We start from the raw sequence: 17,425 nt of genomic DNA on the forward strand, positions 1-17,425 counted from the left end.
TATGCATACATATATGCATATATGTGTATATGCAATTGTATAGTATTGTTATGTATATATGCATATATGCATAGTATTAATTGCATAACAATTAATACTATAACAATATGTATAGAATTAATTGTATAACAATTAATACTATAACAATGAAAGATGTTAGCTTGGTTGGGTGGATGTAGACTGTCCTCTGAACATAGTGCCATGAACCAGGAAACTACTGATAAAGATGTAGCTTTAAAAATCTGGAAATAATTCCTATTTTTAAAAAGAATCCATATAAAAATACAAAATAGTGATGAACAATAATGAAAGCATTATGAGTAGAAATTTGAGAGACATAGCTAAAGCAATACTTAGAGGAAACTGTGTAGCTTTAAATAATGCATTTATCACCCAAACAGAAAAACTGAAAGCATGAGTCAAGCATTCAGTTCAGGTATTTAGGAGAAAAAGAAGCAACAGAGTTACAAGATACAAATAATAGAAAATAAATAATAAAGTCAAAGACATAAATAAATGAAATAGAGAATAGCAACAACAAAAATGATTAACAAAACTAAAGCTCATTCTCTGTAAAGCAAATCTCTGGCAAAAATAATTAAAAATAAATGACATGTGAACAAAATGAAAGCTTAATAAGGGAAAATAACTGCCCAAGCAATTGATTAAAAATGTCAAAAGAATATCGAGACTTTGAAAATGTTATTCTGTCTTCCTCTTGAAACCAGTGTTTCTATTGAGAAGACGGGTGTCAATTTAATTCTTATTCTTTTGTAGGTTATTTTTTTTTCCTCTCTGAAAGTTTTGATGTTCTTAAATTTTATCACTGACATGTCTAGTGATGACTTATTAATTTTTATATTTTTACCTGTATCATCCACCATTCTAAATAAATTGTCCAGTTCTTCATAACTGCTTATTTCTACTTAGTTCCTTGGAGGGGTAATGTTTGTTTTAAATTCTTGTTCACTTGCTACACTAATCCTGCCCGTTCCAGCACAGCAGATTCAATGTGTTCAACCTTTTCCTCTAGTGATTATTCTCTTTGGACATCTGATAATTTCCCCTGGAATTTAGCATTTACTTAAGACTATCGACTAACTTGTTGGTTAATATAAACTCAGGGAAGAAATGGGATCCTTGTGGTCCTGCTGGTGAACCAGAGGGAGGAGAGCCTTGCTTCAGAGCACAAAGTCTCAAGCAGGGAAGTCTGGTCTCAGATTGTTCCTTCCCAACCCAGCCAGGAGACCCTGCCCCTAGAGGACTCTCCCTGGGTACTTCTTTTTTAAGAGTTGCTTCTTTCTTTGGCTGATTATCCCGCCTACTACCCTCTGTGACTGGGGAGGAGAGAAGGCCAGTCTCAGGGGGATTAACAACCACCTTTAACTTTCACATTCACACTAACCTAGTCTGGCTTATCTCTGTCCTAATGGTCACCTTCCTTCTCTGGCTGGACCCTGGGTGGGGCTTGCTGTTTTCACACTTCAAGACAAAGTCGAAGACAATGATTCAGCCAGAGCAACAAGGAGGAGAGAATGTGACTCATCTGAAAGGGATGTCAGCGGCATTCGACCTACCTCCTATCTAACCATCATTTCCAACATCTTCGTCACTGACACCCAATTTCCTGATGTCTTACCCAGAATTTCTCAGACTCACTTACCTCCATCTGGCTTCTCCAGCATCTCCAGGTTGGTTTTAGATAGGGGGACAGCATCAATCCCACTTGACCATTTCTTCTGGGAATGGAATGGTTTCTTTCCACCTACTGATTCAGTGTTCCTGCTCTATTTCTGATCTGTTTCCATACTCTCGCCACCGAACTTCGTGGCTGAATTACTTTAAACAAAACAAAGAAAACAAACCAAAAAAGACCAAAAAAAAAAAAAAAAAGAATTCTTTCCTGGAATTAGAAACCAATTAGGATCTTATGAGCAGTCCGTAAAGATGAGAGCCTAAAATGGAAGGCCAACTAGACCTTGAGCCCTGCAGACCCTTTGTCAGACAAGTCCTTCTCACCCTTTCTATTACTTCTTCCCCGCCCCACACAGCCCCCTGAGCAGTTTCCCTCCCTGCAGCCCTTCCTACCTCCTTGCTTCCAGGTCTTTTTTCCAGAATGCTCTCTATTGTCTTGGGATTAGGTACAGATGCATGTCACCTCCTTTGCATTCTGACCCTATTTCCGTTTTTCCCCTGGACTATAATATATTAGTTTGAAAAGTTATTTCAAAGCCTTTCCATTCTGCACCAACAAGACGGTAAGGTCTGTGAGAGCAGGTCTTACTCTACAGTTGGCCAAAATATTGGATGAAAGCATCATAATCCAGAAACACCTCAACTAGAGTTGATGATGGGCTGACCTTTCCTTTCTTTAAGATAGAACGTGAAACCAAAGGAAAACTAGGAGCCCCAACTGGTAGTGGGACCTACCACTAACGTCCATCTCATCTCTGACAGCACCATCATTTCAGCATTTTAAGGCCCTTGCTCAAAGGCCCCATCAACCTGGGCCTTTTGCTTCAACTGGGAACCCTTTTCTGGAACCCTGAGGATGCCACATCCCCTCATGACCCATGCTAAGGACACCCACCCCATAGGCTGTGAAGAAAGCTTCTTCATCCTTTAAACTGTGCAGCCCATTCCAGACTCCAACAAAATTCCTGCTCCTTTAATGCGCACACAACCTGCCAAGAGCACTCTCTACCTCTGCTGGTTGTTGCCAGCTAACAACCTACTGCTCACTCTCATTTCTCCTGGTTGCTTCCCAAGTCCATCAATATGCTCGAGCCTCCCTCCTCTGCCACCACACCAGCAAGCTCCCCTGAGTACAACCCCATGCCTCACCTCCTCCTAAAAGACAAGCTTCTTGACTGATCGAATAGGCTGCTCACTCACCCCTATTTCCTACATAACTGTTGGCTCAGACCACCCAGGGCAATGGTTCTTGCCAATATCACTGGTGACCTTGACTGTGGTCATTTAACATGTTTGAATCCTAATCTTGCTTGACTGCAGCTTTTGATACTATGCATCTCTACTTCTTGAAGCTTGACCTTTCTTTGACCTCTGGGACACCACTCACTAGTTTGTAATCCTGTGTGGTCTGCTCTCCATCCCCAACCTTTAAAGAGGAGTGTTCCCCAAATCCCAAACTCAGCCTTGCCCCTCTCTAATTCCTTGATCTTGACCTCCCAAGCTCCCCACCAATGGCGAATGACTTCAGATTCAGAGGCCTCTGCCTTGTGGAGTCTTTCCAAGTCATTGCTCTTCCCTAAGACCCACATTCAATCGGTCACCAAGAGCTCGCAATTCTACCTTCACGCCCCTCTCTGATATCCACCCCTTCTCTCTGTGCCCAAGGTTACTGCTTTGATCAGGCCCCCTCCTTGCCAAACTGAACCACTGCTGGGACTTCGCCCCTGGTCCCTCTGCCTCCAGTCTTACATTCTCTGACATGCTGGCGAAGGGATATTTCCAGAATAAAAATCTAGTCCTTTGTTTAAGGCCACCTACTGACATTGAAATCATATCTAAATTCCTTCTCATGGTGCACAGGGCCCTGTAAGACTGGACATTCTTAGTCTTGAAGGCCTCAAGCCTCTGACTCATTTCATCCCTCGAGAGTTGGTCAGTCCCATCTCCAGGACACTCCCTGGTTAGGAGCTCTTCCCTCATGCTCCAGGAGGCCACCTGGGCTCCCCACTCTCCAATGTTTCCGATGTTATGTTAGATCATGTGCTCCAGAAGGTTATAAAGTCCTTGTCTTTTCCTTCTGTGTTTTTCCATGCATATCATAGTGCCTGAACCCTAGCAATTGCTCCAGTAATATTAGGTAGATGGGTGCATAGATGAATGAGTGTCCTATCCCACCTCAAGTACATTATACTACGGGTAGTTCTTGGTGCCAGACTGGGAAGGTTTACATAATGTCAACCTGTTCAATGGAGTGACTTAAAACTATGTCACTTGACAAATTTAAAAGAAATGGGGAGTAGGGTAAGGGGAAAAGACCTAATGTTTATTGGGTAGTTACTGATGGCTTCCTAGTGAGCACTTTTTTTTTTTTTAAGATTTTATTTATTTATTCGACAGACATAGATCACAAGTAGGCAGAGAGGCAGGCAGAGAGAGAGAGAAGGGGAAGCAGGCTCCCTGCTGAGCAGAGAGCCCGATGCGAGGCCCCATGCCAGGACCCCAGGATCATGACCTGAGCTTAAGGCAGAGGCTTTAACCCACTGAGCCACCCAGGCGCCCCTAGTGAGCACTTTTTTAGAAAATATTGTCTCATCCAAACTCTGTAAGAATAATCTAAAATCAATACTATTTTCATTTTATAGATGAATAAATAAGGCATGGAAATATTTATTGGCTGAGGCTACCCAACTAAGTGGCAAAGCCCAGATTTAAACACAGGTCTCTGATTCCAAAACCCATGCTATTGTCATGAAAATTTTGCCCAAGGACTCTTGGTAACGGTGAAGGTCAGAATGCAGGGGGAGGAAGACTACTGTCTCAGTCCTGACGAGAGATGCCAACGTGGGGATGGTGAGGTGGGCGTGGATTTTAGAGGCTCCTCTGAGGACTGTTTCACAATCTGACATCCAGACGAGACCAGAGGAGCGAGTGTGACTTCTGGGGCAAGTGGATGGACCAAGGAGTCGCTGCAGAGGGGGATTTGGTTCCCACAGCCTTTAGGATGGTATAGGAGGAAGGCAGTCTCGTGCTCTCTGCAAAGAATGGCTTCCTGGCCAGGAGGAAAGGAACTGCTTGCAGAAGTGCAGACGCTTATTGCCCCCTGGCAGGGATGGTGGACAGTGAGGTATAAGCATCAACAAGAGATGACTGGGCTGGAAAATCTCTGCAGGTGCATCCGTCTGGCCGGTCCAGGGTCTGATCCACTCCAACGGGCGTTGAATGGGCAACAAAAACAATACTTCTTCTTTAGCTTGTCCTCAACCTCCATAAAGGTAACACAGATGGTGGGGGAGTGGGGTGGAGTTGGTTAATGCAGTTTGAGAGGACGGATGAACCTCAAAGTTGGATTACCAGAGCTCAGGCAAATCTGGCCACCTTCCCATGCACTGTGTGGCTGCCCCCACAACATGCGCTACATCCTCTGGCCTGGTGCTTGGAAGGAAACATACAAGCTTTCATATTAACTTCCTTTAAATTCAATCAAATAAATGTATTTGGTTAAAATGGAATGTTTTTGGAACAGCTGCTAGGGTTTTTGTTTTTGCTGGGGTTTTTTTTATTTGTTTGTTTTTTAAGCAATCAAATTGCTCTTCTTTGCCCCCTTGCGTTTTGATGGTCTGACGTCTGGGATCCAGGGACAGTGTGACTTGGCCCTGGAGTTCCCATCAATGTGGATTGAGATCATCGTAGGTGACCAGTTAATTTCCAGGTAGGACAACCCATGACCTGCTCCTCCAGCTTTTCTTGCTTACTGCAATTCCACGGAGGCATTCCCCCTGAGGCAGTAGAATATTTGTCCAGGGACCCATGGGAGACACAGTGTTTGCTCATTGTAATAGATGAGAAGGGAAAGAATGACTGTGGTCCAAACCCTTGAACTTCAGCCCAGCCTCTGACACCTCAGAGGCCTAGGGGGAAATACAGAGCCACCAAAGACAAGCTGGTTAGAAATGAGCTCGGCAATCATTGATATTTCCTCCCTCATCTTACAGGTGAGCAAACCAAAGCGCCAGGAGCTAAAGGGAGTGCTGGCAATGGGCTGCTTCCTAACTCCAGAGCCCCAGCCCAGACCCTGTCTCCCCACAGCCCCATCTGACCCTCTGCCTCCAAAGAATCGGGAAACTCAGGAACTAAAAGAGAAAGCACTAAGGACGAAAACCACATTGCCCCCAAGCAAGCACCTACCCCAGCAGCAGGCTGGCAAGTGGTAGCGTTTCCCTGCAGAAGCACACATAGATCATGCAAACTCCCCTCTGTGGCAGTCTTGGCCTGGGTTGGCTTGGTTATTGCACTGAGTTCTTTGTGAGGGTAATGGCTCTGCTCTCACATAAGTCTGCCTGACAACTTGCTCTTTCAGATGTAAGGAAAAAATTAAGCACTGTAATTTAAGTGTTGTGCCTTCAAAGTGCCTCCTTCCCAGAAATGGCAGTTAAGGGGGATGGGTCCCCTGGGTGGGGACCAACAGCATATCTTTTCTATCCCCAGGGGCTTGTGCCTGAATGTTTTCCAAAGTGGAGGAAACAGCTGCTCTGGGGCCCACCCAGACCAGTTACCTTAAAAAATTGCCTAGAGCCTGGCCTCCTGCTGCCTTGGCACCTGCTTTCTGAAGATGACGAGTGGAACCAATAGACATGAACTCAGGGGTCCTCTCTGGGCAGGGTGGGGAAGGCTGAGGGGCAAGCTTATTGGAGAGGTGTCCCCTCAAGTGAAGTGAAGTTTCCAGGTTTCCATCACCAGAAGAAGCCTGGAACCACGGCTTGTGGGGTGTCTGTCCAGCCTTCTGCACCGCCAGAGACAATGACACTGGAGGTTGCCAAAACTGGAACATCAATGTCTGTTCCTCAGTGCTAACAGTCTATTGAAAATGGACCTATGCCTTTCTCCATCTTTTTTGCACAATTATGTTTTTAAGCTAAATTTAAGACATCGAGGAGGAGGAGTGGGAGGGCTCGCTATTGGTAAGATGAGGAGAATGTCTTAGATGTTCCTTGTCCTTTACAAAGCTTATTCACCATATCTCATCCCCTCCATGACATGCTTGATTCTGGATATGGTTTTCACCATGATAATTTCAGCTTTTGTTTTAAACCACGGGTGCGGTAGACCTTATTATCCCAGACCCAAACCATCTCCACTCCCCCAACTGAGATGCACTCTACCTTCACTGAAGTCCCTTCTGTTAGATCCCAGCCGTGCTATGAAGTAGGGGAGTTTCTGAGTTAAGCCTCAGTTCCAGAAACTGACTGGCCAACTGAACATGAATGGAATTCACTGAGAGACGATCGGGCAGCTCACAGCACTGACTAGAAGGCACAGAAGAAAGGCAGCAAGTTCATGTTGCAAGGAGTCTAGTCTAGAACCACTGAGGCCACTTCCACTGTCAGTGTCACCACTACTCTATCGCCTCTACAGGAACAATTCTTAGCTGTGCCTCAGCCTCCATGTTTTTCTCAGGGTACAAAGACCCAAGCAGGAGCACCTCTCTCTCCCTCACTGCCAGGGGCTGGTCACAGTATACAGCTTTTTCAGTTTCCCAGTGTGGTGCATACCTTCTGTCCCACAGAGGCTCATCCAATAGAGGATTTTCCCAAAATAAGAAGGTAGTTCATATGCTGTGCAGCCAAAAAAAAAAAAAAAGAAAAAAAGATTTCTACACAGTAGGACAGCTGTCATCCCCATTTCACAAATGAGGAAACCACAGCTCACAGCCTCATTACTTTAAGTGACTAGCTCATTGTCACATAACCAGTAAGAAATGTCAAGTCCCTTAAGGGGGACTGTGCTTTGCTCACAAGCGAGGACATACTGTCTGGAGAGAGAAGGCTTTGAGCTTGCATTCTTGCTTTGAGAGATTCTACCCATCTTTGAGTCTGACAATAGTGCTCCGTAGGTTGAGAAAATCCCATACAAAGGCAGCACTTCAACTCGGGCAAATAGCTTGATACAGCCCAGACCCAGGTTCTAAGCCTTCCTCTCTTTCTCTCCCTACTCATTCCTTTGATCTTGCTTTTCTCCTTCTGGCCCAATAGGACAAGCTCAGGGAACACAAGTTCATTCTGGAACTTGGAGTAGAATGTGAAACAGAGCAGTGGATGGTCTGGAGAGATAGTAGGAGTCTTGTGATAAGATGCCTGGGCTTTACCTTGAGGCTGCTGGGAGCCTCGGCAGGGTTTTCAGCAAGAGAAAGACCTGAAAAAAAAATTTTAAAAATAGGGGAGTGGGTAGGAAAGAATAAAGAGTGGATATGGAGAGACAATTAGTAGGCTGATATGGTAGACAGGTGACCAGAATGGGGATGGAGACAAGTGGGGGAGGGGAGCTTCAAGAAATGTTAAACAGAGGGAATGAAAAGGTCTTGGTGATTGAGTAGTAAATACAACGTCGGTAGGGAGAGAGCAAAAGGGAAAAGCTGAACTGCTCAGGCAACCGGGAGGCCGGTGGGGCCATTCTCCAAGATAGACAACACTGGTGGAGCAGGGAAAAGCAAGACATGAGGCTCCAGGGGCTGAGGACCCAGGCAGGAGGTTTTGAAGCTGAAAGCTCTAATACAGCCTCTTGGTTGGTTGGTGTGAATCACGCCCCTTCCCATCTCCCCGGTCCTGGATCTGAAGGCTGTGACCAATCAGCTTCAGCACTTCTCGATGGCCATTGAAAGGCAAATAAAGCAAGCCAAGTGAAAATTCCTTGCAGGTAGAAGCGCTATGCTTGGAGACCCGGGATCTCCTGTCGGCTCTGCGGCGAACTAGTTTAGTGACCTTGAGCAAATCATTTGTCCTCCCTGGGTCTTGGTTTCCTGGCCATTACTAACACTCCAGGGTTTGTGGATGAATCTTTGTGGAGGTGAAGTGCTATGTAAATGTTTACTGCTAATAACAAATCGTCCGCAGAACGTCCGTGTATTGCCTGGGCAACCCAACGCCTTTAAAAGTCTTAAGTGGCTCTTGTTCTGATTTATCACATTCTATGCATTTAACTCCCAGAACAAATTTAGCCCTCAAAATATCTTGGTACATTTTCTACCCACCCCTTAACATTTAACTCCTCCATCTTCCATACCACTTCTCCATTTCTGCATCACCTGTTCCGCCAGCACACCCTCATCCTTTTCCTCTTCACACAAGGAGCCCAGCCCCACCCACCGCCCTCCAGAGGAGACAAAAGCCACCAGGGACACAGCTTCACTGGGTCTGCGCCAGCCACCTCCAGAAAGAGAAACCAGCAGGGCATCGGAACAAAAGGGAACACAGGCAGGGGAGGAAAAGGGAAGTTAGGACCCAGTGAAGGGAGGGGCAAGGGAGTTAGATTTTATTTTTTAAGATTTTATTTATTTATTTATTTATTTATTTATTTATTTGACACAGAGAGAGAGAGATCACAAGGAGGCAGAGAGGCAGGCAGAGAGAGAGGGGAAGCAGGCTCCCCACTGAGCAGAGAGCCCAATGTAGGGCTGGATCCCAGGACCCTGAGATCATGACCTGAGCTGAAGGCAGAGGCTTAACCCACCCAGCCACCCAGGTGTCCCTAGATTTTTTTTTTTTTAATAGACTTCATGTCCAGCCCAATGCAGGGATTGAACCCACAACCCTGAGATCAAGACCCGAGTTGAGATCAAGAGTCAGATGCTTAACTGACTGAGCCACCCAGATGCCCCAGGAAGTTAGATTCAAACTTGGCAATTAGAGTACCTTCCCCACATATCTGCTACACACATACACACACACTGTGAGCTTGAAGCGGCAGGATCTGGGGAAGGTCTCCACAGGATGCCAATTTCAGCAGACATTCCAGGCCTCTCCGGTCTTTGGCTAGAGCACTGGCATCCCCAGCAGTGGTCTGGAGTTCCAGCTCACCCTACTGCTCACTGGGACCAGCAGCTCAGCAAGGAACCAAAGCTGGCACTGTCAGAGCATTTGCCTTAGCCACACTCAGTTCACGCCACCTTCTGAAATCAACATGGCCTCTATAACGTCCAGCACTGCCAAGATCTTAAACACAGGGTTGTAGAATGCACAGGCAGAGAGGTGGAAGTTCAATAACCCCTCATTCACTGATGGCTAAATTTGATGTGCAAGTTTTTGTTCCAAGGAAACTTCTTTTAAAATGACTTAGTCCAGTATCCCTCATCCTGTAACCCACTGAGTTATTTGATCTTCCTTCCCTGCCTACTTACCTGAGTCCGCATAGTAGTTCTTCCATTCTAAGGGCTGAGGGGCATTTCAAAGAGTTTGCCGTTGAGAAAGGGAGAACTCAGAACCACTGGCTTACTCTCGCTCAGCTGTGGGCCCCTTCACACCTGGCTGGGAGTGAGATGGGCCCGTCCCTTTAAACAACAGGTGCCAGCATGCCGAGAGCTGATAAGAATAATGACAGAAGCGTCTACCGAGCACTTGCTGGGCACCAAGAACTGTTGTGTCTGACGTGCATTAGCTCATCTAATCCTCACAACCACCTTGAGCAGTAGATACTGTTCTTACTTTCATTTTCCAGATGGGGGAAATCAAAGCACAGAGAGGTCAGGTAACTGGCCCCAAGTCCCCCAGCTAGTAAGAGCAGAACTGGGATTCAAAACCAGGCAGGCAGTTACATACAGGGCCTCTCTGAAAACAAATGAAGCCCAAGGTTGCTCTTGAGGCAAAAGAAATCAAATGGGTAGAACTTAAATCTTCTGTTTCCACCCTTCCTCTGTCCAGGTGCTATCGGGAGCCCCCTTAGTGACAGGAGAGGGGATTCTGCAAACCTCACTGAAGTAAAGTGAGGGCCACGGAGTGGAGTGAACACCTTTGGGTGAAACTCAAGGACTGTGCCCAAGATAATTTGAGCTGGAACCAAATCATCACCCCCCTTTAAATTATGTGCCGCTACATCTCTGATAAGTAAGGTTCATCCTGCCCTAGGGCTTCTCCCTCACCCTCCCCAGACCTACCCCCCAACGGAACACTTTTGGATACCCTTCAAAAGCTACTTCCAAAACCCACAGGGACCTTATTTGTTTGTAAATAACGTCAGAAGCAGATGCTCTTCTCCATCCCCAGCAATTCCTTGAACGAGTTTATGCTGCATGACCAGTTTTCTGAACGGGAACTCCTTTGAGCCTAGCCTCTGAGCATCTGTCCAAACCCCTCAAGGGAGGTAGAGGCAAGATTCCCTCTCTCGCTCAATTCCTATGCTCCTAGCTGACATCTGATGGTTACATCAACTGTTTCAAATACCATAGACCACAAATCCTTTCTCCCAATAAACCTCAGTGCTCCAAAGAAGAGACCCCAAAATTTATGAACTTCAAATCTCTCATTCAGACGTCCTTGGTTTATAAATCTCCTAGACTCCCCATTCAATTACACACCTCTGCTCAAGTTCCTAATGGAAGCCACCGAAAACCTGAGAAATGCTGGCTTCTCATCAGTATAATAGTTCCCTTGGTAAGTTTCCCTTTGGAAGTATCCTTTCCCCCACCCCCACACACATTCGCTGATCATTATTATTTGACACTGAAATTCACATACTGTTTTGTTCTCTGCCCAAACTCAGATTCCAGTTCTTTGTTCAGGAGGCCAGCCCAACCCATACCTGAGAAAACACATTCGAACTGCAGAAGCCCATCCCTTTCGAGGTGGTAGCCCCACCTCTCCAGACCTGGGTTCCCATTACATCGCTTCCTCTTCAAATCATCTTCACCTCAAACAGTACAACTTGTTTTTCTCCTTCCAGTATCTGTCTCCTCCCAACCTGGGGTCCTTTTATGTCTTTCTGAAGCCAACGTCAGGATCAAGGGAAGAAAGAAAAGCCAGCAGAAAGCTTTTGCCAGGCTCTGATAATGAGCTCTGTGCTGCCCGCCCCTCTCCTGGCTGCTCACCGAAAATCTTTGTCGGTTCCTTCCAGCTCGGCCCCAGCCTCTCACAGACACATTTCTTTCAAACCACTTGCCACTTGTTCTGCGAGCATTTACTGAGTGCCCACCTCATGCAAGACAATATGTTCTGTGCCGGGGAAGATGCGAGGGTATGGAGAAGTGATCCCTGCCTTCCAGAATTGACAATCTCAATAAGCAGACCTGACAATCAGCAAAAGGAAATGCAAAGCCTAGAGAACCCTTTCCAAATGAGAGGCATGGATTCTATCTGCTGAAGAAGTTGACAAGTGGCGTTAAACCTGGGAGGAAATGTAGAATTAGGGTAGGAGAAGGGGAGTGGGAAAGAGGCTCTCCAAAGGGACTGTGTGAGCTAAGGCACAAACCTACTGGAAAGCAGTAAGTTCCACAGCATGGAATGGCCAGAATAGGGTCATGGGAGTTTAGAGCAATTATACAAAAGGCCAGAGAAGTATATGGCAGTAGGGAGACCTGGGCAAACTGAGCAGGCTTTCAAATGCAAAGCTTAAAAATGTGTCTTGTAGACAGGGCCAAGCCCTGTTGAAGCTAACTGCTCACCAATAAAATCAAAGCCAGAAGAAAGGTGTCAGGACCTCCCATTGACAGCCATGGTCCTCTGCCTGGGAATCAACAGCAATACCAGCTGAGCCAAGCCGACTTCATGACTTTCAGCTCTGGCCCAAGGCTAGGGTCCGAGCCATCAGGGGGAGCCACCTGTGACTTCCGGCAGCTCACAGTTACTCGACACAGTCCTCTGGAAAGAGCTCACGCCTCTCCAGCGGACCCAGCTCCTGACCCATGCTGTCTCAACTAGATGGCAAGCTGTGCTGCCTCCTGGGCTTTGATTTCTTCATCTGAACCATGAGGGGTTTAAATAAGATGAGCTAAGTCCCTCCCAGCTTGAAAACGCTATCTTGCCATCTCTCTGGAGCCCCGACTTCCTTCCTCTATGATTCTGGGGTTTCACTTTTCCCTCTAGTGTTCTTCCTTCCTCTGCCCACTGTTTTCTGACTATTGTCTTTCTCCAAAACAGCATTTTTTTAAATATGAAAAAAAAACTCTGTTACCATAGAAAGTTTGGAAAACACAGAAAGGCAAAGAGACAACATGAAGTCATCTATAAACCAGTCATCTGGAGAGAAACACCATTAACAACTTGACCTATATCCCTATTCACATACTTATATTTTTAACCAAGTTAGCACATAACACATACTGTTTTGAAAATTGCTTTTCTTTTCACACACACACACACACACACACACACATATGTGTTTGAGAATTCCATTTCTGTTATTGATTGATTGGGTTGGACTTGGACCAACTCTGGGAACTAGAAAAACTAGAGAGCATAAAACAAAATCTGAAAGCATGTGAAAGATGATCAAGGCAGTGAAATTTTCTGGTGCTATCATCTGAAAGAGGAAGGAAATCAAGAGAAAGGAACTCAGAATGTGGGGCCTCTTTACCCCTCAAAGCAATAGCTAGAGTTTTTCAACAAAAGCTGTAATGGAGAGGCTGAGAAATCAAGGAGTTTTCGGCAGTCTTGTGGGGTCAGTACAACACAAATGTAGTCCAGGGTCCATTTAGAAGGAGGGGGGCCTGGTAAATACCCAGGAATTCAGAGGGGACCCCAAAGGGCAATGCTCTGATGACAAAGACGGAAGCTCAGCTTTGAACCAAGTCAATTCCTGATGGAGTCAAAGTGACCTACCCCCAGATTAGCTAACAGCCAGCCACAAGCCTATAGCTCCTCTGGAGGAAGATAACAACACCCAGAACCTCAATTTGTCTCTGTAATTTTTCAAAACAAAATGTGAGGCATTCAGAAACACGTATATGGTAATGAGGCCTGGAGGACTTTCACTACCGGTAGGATGGAAAGCTGTGGCAGACCGATGCCCCACAGAGTGCAATTAGAAAAGCAGATAAAATGCAAACATCTTGTTTAAAGGCATCATAGAGCCTGTGGGCCAATGAGGACATTACAGGATATGATTCCAGGGAGGGGAGAGCTGTAGAGAGGAAGTTGCTGACCTGCGGCTACTGCTCTCTGGGGGCCTTTGTCAAGTCTGTGGAAATAGCTGAGAATATTTTTCCCAGGTGGTGGTCACTGCCAGGAGACCAAGAAACCATCAGAGCTCCAGAAGTCTCATGGAGTTTCAGTGACAAAAATTGGAGATCTGAGGACCCTCAAATGTGTCTGATTTTTGCCATAATACATTTGCCAAATTCTAGAACAGCACAGGGCCAGAGTCTAAAATTCCCAGCAAGGATTTCTCGCAGTTTTGCAGTGCTGAAGAGACAAAGATTAGATTTTGGGGAAAAGGTCCCAGTAAACATTCCAGAGACTCAATTGGAAATCTTGGAGGTCTAACCCTGAAGGCCAGGAGCAAACCAGGGGTAGACAGAGTCTTACCAAACTTGACTCAGCCTAATCCCTGGATAGAGCCAGGAGATCAGATCCTGCCTCAGAAAGGAAAGGCAAACCCTTCCTAATGTTGATTACAACTTCTGGAATCTCTAAAAACTCTTACACATAACAGTCCAGAATTCAGTCAATTATAAGGCACGCTAAGAAGTAGGATGATGGCACCAAACACCATGAATAAAAACAAATGAGAGAAACAGACCGACAGTTACCCAGATACTGTAGTTAACATAGACCACAAAGTAAATATGATTCGAGCCTTTAAGGAAAAAGAACAGAAGATGATGAAAATAATTGAAAGGATAAAAATTTTCACCTGAGAACTAGAATCTATTTTTAATAGAATCAAATAGAAATTCTGGAACTAAAAAATAAAACATCTGAAATTATGAACTTAATCTCTTGACATGAGGAACTCAACAAACTTTTTAAGAGCAATTTGGACAAGCAATTTAAAGAAGATTGAGGTTATGAGTATAGAGACACAGCAATAGAAAATATCCAAACAAGATAATTTTTTTAAAAAGTAGTCTCCACGTCCAGCATGGAGCCCAACATGGGGCACGAGCCCATGACCTTGAGTTCAAGATCTGAGCTGAGATCAAAAGTCAGAAACTCAACTGACTGAGCCATTCTGGTACCCCCAAACAAGATAAATTTTTTTAAAGGAAAATATGCAAAAGAAGATAAAACACTGGGAGCTGTGGTCAAAAGAGTTAACATACATGACAAGTTAGTCCCATGACAAAAAAGAAGAAATAATTTTTGAAAAGATAATGTCTGAGAACTAATAAAGAGTGTCAACTCACAGATTCAAGAACATATTTGAATCCTATAAATAAAATCATCCCTAGGTGCACTGCAGGAAAACTACAGAAAACAAAAGAGGAAAAAAGTCTTAAAAGCTTTAGATAAATTATCTGCAAAGGAGCAACAATAAGACTTTTATCTGACTTCCCACAGAGATGATGGAAACCACAAGACAATGGAATGCAAGCCCGGAAGTGCTAAAGTGAAGTTAATTGCTAGCCCAGAAATCTACGCAGACCAAAACTAGTCCTCAAAAACTAAGGCAACATAAAGATATTTTTAGAAAAATAAAAATGGTGAATTTGTTACCATAGGGCCTGTCTTAAATGATATCTAAAAGGAGTTTATTCAAGCAAAAGAAAGATGATCCCAGATGAAAATACAGAAATGTATAGAGGACAGAAGAATCACAAAGAGGTAAAAATGTGGGAAGACAAATGAATATTGACTTTACAAGATAAAATAATGTGAATGTATCATAGGGTTTAACATATACATAGAATTGAAATGCATGAAGACAATGTAAAAGGTAGAAGAGTGAATGTAGATAAAATATTCCAAGATCTAGCATTTTTAAGGATGTGGCGAAAATAATAGTTTCTGTTAGACTATAAGTCAAGGGTGTACATTTTCTAGCCAACCACTAAATCCTATTTTGGATTTAGAATGCATAAAGAATAAATGAATAAAGAATGCATAACCACCATTACAGGGGAAAAAATGAAATGCTCAAATATTCACTTGCTCAGAAAGATGACATACAAGGAGAGAAAAAAAGACTTAATACAGGTAGATCAAATAGAAAGTGACTTACAGCAAATGGTAGATAAGAACCCAGGAATCTCAGTAACTGCTTTACGTGTAAATGGGCAGAATACTAAATATTAATAGGTTAATTGAAAATACAAATGTACTTATGTTGTAAAAATGGATTTTCAAAATCCAGCTATATGCTGCTTACAAGAATTACTCTTTTTATATATGAGTACACCAAAAGGAAGTAAATAAAAGAGCTGAGAAGATATGCAAGTACTAACCAAAGGAAAGCTAGGGCGGCTATTCTAATAGTAGAGTAGACTTTACAGCAAAACAATACTTGGTGAAGATTTATTTAATTATAAAGGAGTCAACTCACCAGAGAGCCAACACAATTCTGAATTCATATGCATGCAATAACATAGATTTAAAATATTTAAGGCAAAAATTGACAGAATTAAAAGGAGAAACAAATCCACACTCACAGTGAAGTAGATACATCTCTCTTCACAGTTAATAACAGACCAAAAAAAAAGTCAGTAAGGAAAGAGAAGATTTGAACAACATAATTAACAAATGAGCTAACTGGCAAATGTAGAGCACCATGTTTCCTTTTATATAATGCTCAAAAACAGGCCAGATGATGTTATTAGAAATATGATGGTGACTACTTTGGGAGAGGAAAAAAAGCACAGAGTTGTTGGAAGTGGGAAGGACAGAGTTTCTGGGGTATAAGCAATGCGATTTCTTGACCTGGGTGGTAGTTAGATGGCTATATTCGCTTAGAGATGACTCATGGGACTGGTATAACTCAGTGAAAAAAGTTTATTAATATAGTTGTGTAGTTGGAACACTACCTAGAACAATAAAAAACCATGTCATCACTATCATCAAAATGATTAAATCTTAAAAGTTATGAGTGAAAATAGCACATTACAGGATATTGTAATTTTTATAAATCATAAAAAATGCTTTATAATTTTATGGAGATATGTATAGTAAAAGTATGATTTCTGGATGGGAGGGTACATACCAATTTCAGGAAAAGAATCACCTCTGGGGAAGTAAGGAAGAGAGGAATATAAGAGGTTTTAACTGTAGCTGTAACCTTTGATTTCCTAAAAAAAATTTTAATGTACTCTTTTTCTTTTAAGATTCTATTAGACAAAGAAGGGAGGGGAGAGAGAGCACAAGCAGGGGGAAGGGCAGAAGGAGAAGCAGATTCCCCACTCAGCAGGGAGCCCAATGCGGGGCTTGATCCCAGGACCCTGAGATCATGACCTGAGCCAAAGGCAGACACCTAACAGACTAAGCCACCTAGGCACCCCTCTTAAACAGTTCTTAAATAAATATGGCAAAATGTCAACGTTTGTTAAATATGGCTGGAGTGGTATATTTGTTGTGATTTTCTATATAAAATATTTTTAAATTTCTGAAAGTTTTAAAAAATGTAAATATGGGGGCACCTGGGTGGTTCAGTGGGTTAAGCCTCTGCCTTCAGCTCGAGTCATGGTCTCAGGGTCCTGGGATCGAGACCCACATCAGCTCTCTGCTCAGCAGGGAGCCTGCTTCCCTTTCTCTCTGCCTGCCTCTCTGCCTACTTGTGATCTCTCTCTCTGTCAAGTAAATAAATAAATCTTGAAAAAAAATGTAAATATGTTCTTATGTCAGCAAATATTCTGAAATAGGAATTTTTAATGGCTACAGTTTTTTACTACTATGACTTGTACTCTGATGTGTTCTTATTTTAAATATTTGTGGTACCTCTAATTTCTTTGGAGACATTCCTAGATGTCCAATTCTTAAGTCAAAGTTTACAAGCATCCTTAAAGCCTTTAATGCATGACGGTCATCCATTAACCCTT

The 17,425-nt window shown here is 43.7% G+C and overlaps 1 long non-coding RNA gene across 1 annotated transcript in view; it reads right to left on the bottom strand.

Annotated features, from left to right (window-relative positions):
• Positions 1-12,380, bottom strand: part of LOC309868338 — a 68,655-nt gene extending 56,275 nt beyond the window's left edge. Inside the window, exon 1 of the long non-coding RNA XR_014313642.1 lies at positions 12,122-12,380. This is a non-coding gene — a long non-coding RNA (uncharacterized lncRNA). The remainder of the gene's footprint in view (positions 1-12,121) is intronic.
• Between the last annotated feature and the right edge of the window lie 5,045 nt (positions 12,381-17,425).

This window comes from Mustela nivalis, assembly GCF_964662115.1.
Source record: "Mustela nivalis genome assembly, chromosome: 7".
NCBI lineage: Eukaryota > Metazoa > Chordata > Mammalia > Carnivora > Mustelidae > Mustela > Mustela nivalis.